The sequence below is a fragment of the Anarrhichthys ocellatus genome, unplaced genomic scaffold (assembly GCF_004355925.1).
Source record: "Anarrhichthys ocellatus isolate YVR2014 unplaced genomic scaffold, GSC_Weel_1.0 scaffold67, whole genome shotgun sequence".
Taxonomy (NCBI): Eukaryota; Metazoa; Chordata; class Actinopteri; order Perciformes; family Anarhichadidae; genus Anarrhichthys; species Anarrhichthys ocellatus.
The window spans coordinates 207,714-212,872 of record NW_022280097.1 but is presented as its reverse complement, the minus strand read 5'-3'; positions in this window follow the sequence as shown (position 1 = coordinate 212,872).

Below are 5,159 nucleotides of genomic sequence, written 5' to 3'. Positions count from 1 at the left end.
GTCCCGTGGCTCGACACCGGAGGGCTGGTAGCTTGATGGCGTGATGTCCCGTGGCTCGACACCGGAGAGCTGGCAGCTTGACGGCGTGAGTAGTCCGTTAACACAACAGAGGGCAGAGCGGCGGTGTGTAGTCCGTTAACACAACAGAGGGCAGAGCGGCGGTGTGTAGTCCGTAAACACCACGGAGGGCACGGGGGATTCCCGGACCGACGGACACCGGAGGCAGGCGCTCGAAGCGAAGCTGCAACGGGGTTGAAGCGGGTGAAAGACGGTACGACCTGACAACCCCAGACTGCAGGACCAGAGTTTATATAGTGCCAGGGGAAGCGTTAGTGGGACCCGAGTCTAGTGTGTCAGCCTGCAGGAAGTAATCGGCTGGAGTGGCTGCAGCTGTGTGGCCATGGGAGGTGTCTGGTCTGACAGGGATCCTGACAACAAGTGTTTTTTTCCCATCCCTCCAAAGATGCACTTCATGATTTCATTGACTAAATGTCTTGCAAACAAGCTTGGTAAGAGTGTTTGAATGTACATATATGTGTATGTATATTTCATTTTTTTATATGAGAGACTGAACCAGTTTTGATGCAATCTGGACTCAACCAGGTTGCTTTGTTTTTCCTCACAAAGCCATTGTACTCTGCAAAGGCTCATCAAGCATCTGCTTGGAACAGATGTCATTTCAAGTAAGCCACACACAAAATGATTGACAGGCCTCTGCTTCAATCAGAACAACACAAACACCTACTGACGGCTGACTGGATGAATGCACCCCTCGCTGGACTGGGATTGGTTTTTGGTTTTCAAACGTGAAAACAACATGGAGGTTGTTCTGGAACATTTCTCTCAAAGCATCTTCTGGTTCTGAAAGTGAGAAATCCAAGTGAAAATAAATTTCACATTTGTATCACGCCTTGTCAGTTGTCATGGGCTCTCTTTAGAGAAACAAGATATAAAGGACATTCGTTCTTCCTTTCAATATTAACAATCATTTTAAAAATCACATTGACAGTTACCACACTGATCTGTCAAGAAATGGGAGCTCTTTGCCCGTCAGGCTGATCAAGGGTAGCGCTTTGCCTTAAAATGTCACCGCAAATATACCGTTTACTCTAGAAACTAGGAAGCCATCATTGATTTGCCTAAGACTGAGAGCTGATTTTCCAACATAACACTTGTGGCATCCTTTAAAAATGTTGGATATATAGATTCCATTGTTTGTCAATTTCTGTAAAATAAATTATCAAAGAAATTCAACTTGGCATGGTAACTGTGTTATACTGCATAAAAGATATTTTTGAGTTATCTCTACTTGAAGCCATTGTTGTGCTGTTTCCATAGTGCAGGACTTATAGGACTTATACAGTATATTGCAGTTAAATCAAGGCTACAGAGAGAACAATGTGATGGGAGGGGAAAACGCCCTGAAACTGCTTGGCATTCAGAGGGTTAATGGTGAATGCAGTGAGGCCAGAGTTGAAACATGTCAATATTTCTAATTTTCTAAATGATCAGAAAGCAAGACATCCACTCCGAACCCCTCAATGCGAGTTACAGTGACTACAGTGACAGCAGCAGCATGGACAAAAGGTCAAAACACCAAAACCAGCAGCATCGTCCCTCCATCCCCTCTGATGGTGTCAGAGCCAGACTGGTGATAGGACGTTTACCCTTTAGGTTTGATGCCCCCATCAGGCTGATCAGTGTTACTGCTGAAATTCCACAACACATCATCATCATCATCATCCCTCCAGTGGTCCAATACTAACGTCTCTGCAGGCGAAATCATTTGTGACATTAAGTATTTTTTCAGCAAAAATAATAATGTGTAAAATGCACTTTAACAAGTAAAAGTCCTGGATTCAAAGAATTACTTGAATAAAAGTACAGAAGTATCATCGCTTAAAAATGTATTTACATTTTTAGGTTGAAGCCCCCAGTGGATTAATGTGTGGGAAAATTACTTTGGAACAGTTTTTTTTAAAGAATCAATTATTTTTTGTATACATGCAGTTTACAGATCCAGACGAGGTCTTGTCCCTTCACAGAAGTTGTTTCTTTTGCTGTTAGGAAAACGGGATGTGTTCTCTCTGGCTGGAATTTCTTCAGCAATTTCATATAATCATATTTTTACTTTTTAAAATCAATTGATGATTTCAATGAAACCTTGAGTAATTGCTTTAAGTATAGCAAAGGTAAAAGTATGCAGATCGCCCCTTCCAGAGAGTTATATTGTTATAGCTGCATTATCCAGGCAGGTCAAGGTTTTTGCTAATTTTAGCAAATTTATATACTGTCGCTTAATTTAATCTATATCAATGTATTGTATTTTATAAGATCATATGTAATATACAGTATATATATATATATATATATATATATATATATATATATATACCATGGTGGTAGGAAGGACCAGGGTCCAGATATAACCACGATCCATGGAAACCTATGAGGCGAGAAAGCACAAAGATGGAAGAAGCAAAGTTAGTAATGAGCATTAATGGGACATGAATTCATACAGTAGGAGAGAGAGAGAAGGGGCGAGAGGAGGTCAGTGTATCCTAGGATGTCCCCCGGCAGTCTAGGCCTATAGCAGCTTATCTAGGGGCTGGTCCAAGGCAAACCTGAGCCAGCCCTAACTATAAGCACTATCAAAAAGGAAAGTTTTAAGCCTACTCTTAATTAAATGCGGTGAGTGTGTCTGCCCCCCCCACTGAAACGGGAAGCTGGTTCCACAGAAGAGGAGCTTGATAACTGAAGGCTCTGGCTCCCATCCTACTTTTTAGGACTCTGGGAACCACAAATAGCACCGCATTCAGGGAGCGTAGCTCTAGTAGGATAATATTGTACTAGAAGCTCCTTAAGATATGATGGTGTCGGACCAATTAGGGCTTTGTAGGTGAGGAGAAGGATTTTAAATTATATTCTTGCTGGAAGCAGTGATAACACTCTCCACCCAGAATACGCTAAGCTAATGGAGTGCATCATGTTGCAATGCCATGTTTCTACAGTAGCCCAGAACGGACAAACCAAACATGCCTTTCACGTTTTTACGTTACCTGAAGGCCACCGTTGCTCTCTTGGATGCAAATCTGATGTTAAAATGCTAATGTTTGTCAATGTCTATAATAGAATGATGAAAAAGGCATATATCTTCAAGTAATACCTGAAGATTTCACAACACAATGTTGGTGCCAAACCTCATATCAGATGACTGTAGAGTAAACTGTAAAGGTAAAGCTTCCCGAACAGACTCAATACAGGATTCAATGAGGCTCCTATCCAGACCCCCACATTGTTCTGTACCACCCTCACAGATGTATACTGTTATAAAAGAGCCTGAATGTGGATGCTGCCAGTGGCCTTGAGAGCTCAAACACTGCAAATACAGAAAACACAACCAAATGCAGAAATGGGCTGCTGTTTGAATGGGGACACTAAAAATTGATGCACATGTCTGTAACACGCTTGTTATTGACATTTGTTGGGAAATGAGAAAAAATGTAGTTGTTTTTTGGGGTTTATTTGAACATTAAACATTGTGATCGTACGATTCAGATATTTTTGCAGATAGTCTGCTTTAAGGCTAGCGTTAGCCTTTTGCTTATTACTAGCCAGCCAATTCAAATAATCTGACAAAATACACACAATTGAAACAGGCTAACGTTATGTTAGCTGGCTATAGTTACTTTCAGAATTGTCACCTGGTAACATTCAAGGATGAAACTTAATTGCACATTGTTTAATAAATGGTTTAAAACAAGTCAAAATAAGTTGCAATTTGATGGCAATAATAATATTTAAAAACTTTATATTTGTTTTGTTTTTCCACCCTGCCGTTTGTTTTTGTCCGTGCCATCGAGGTGTTATCTGTCTGCCATTTGCCTGATTCTTTGTGAATGCAGCATTATTGTTAGGTTCACACTTAGTACAAAAAAATCTTTGCCCTAATTAATCAACCACAATGAGGTAGGAGTTGTAAGTGCTCATAAGAAGCACTACTCACTACAATAAAGGGGCCTAATTTATCAAAAAAGATCACTGCTCTCTCAATCAATGCTCAATCTTTTAATCATTACTATATTTACTATATGTCATTCAGATTCAGATTCAACTTTATTGTCAACGAAATGCAGTTTTAGCATCTAACCAGAAGTGCAATTCATTCATTATGAATGCTGACTATTTGTTGTGGTTTCATTAACCACAAATTATTTTTGCATCCATGCATGATCTTACCGAGGAGGCAGACAAGTGAAGTATGCCTGATTATTCTTAACTGATGCGAATTGATGTGTGCAGATGTGTAGCTTCATGTTCTTATATGACTGCTTTAAAAAATAAAATCTTATTTTGATATCTATATGGGCTATTGAATTCACATCAAATGAAAAAAACTAAATGGGTTGCTCTTTTTAAACGAAAGCGTGATGTGGAAGACAACCTGCGCCAGTAAAAGCTACGACGCGTGTGGTGAGGACCCTGAATACATACAATTTGTATTCATAATGGCAGGCAGTGATCAGCGAGGGAAAGCAGAATATGTATTATGGTGTTTCTTATTTATTTGGGAAGGTGGTCCTATGATTTTTTTCAACAATCCAAATTGGGACTTAAGTTGCAAAAGGTTTGGAACCCCTGGTCTACGGCGTTCTTTCGGTAACGCTCATTGACTTCTTACTTTGTCACTAAATATTTATTGTACGCCTTTATGCTCTATTAACATATTACTTTTTCATCAAGTTAACTTGATTCATAAAAAGTCTCACCCTATTGTATAAATATAGGTATTCATAAGGGTGTCAGAGAGAGGGGGGGGCAGACATAGAGGGTGTCAGAGAGAGAGAGAGAGAGAGAGAGAGAGAGAGAGAGAGAGAGAGACATGGAGGGAGACAGAGAGAGAGAGAGAGAAGAAGAGTGAGAGAGGGGGGGAGAGAGAGAGACAGACAGACATGGTGCCAGAGAGAAAGAGAGAGAGAGACATGGAGGGAGTCAGACAGCGAGAGAGAGAGAGACAGACAGACATGGTGCCAAAGAGAAAGAGAGAGAGCGACATGGAGGGAGTCAGAGAGCGAGAGAGAGAGCGACAGACAGACATGGTGCCAGAGAGAAAGAGAGAGAGACATGGAGGGAGTCAGAGAGCGAGAGAGAGAGAGAGA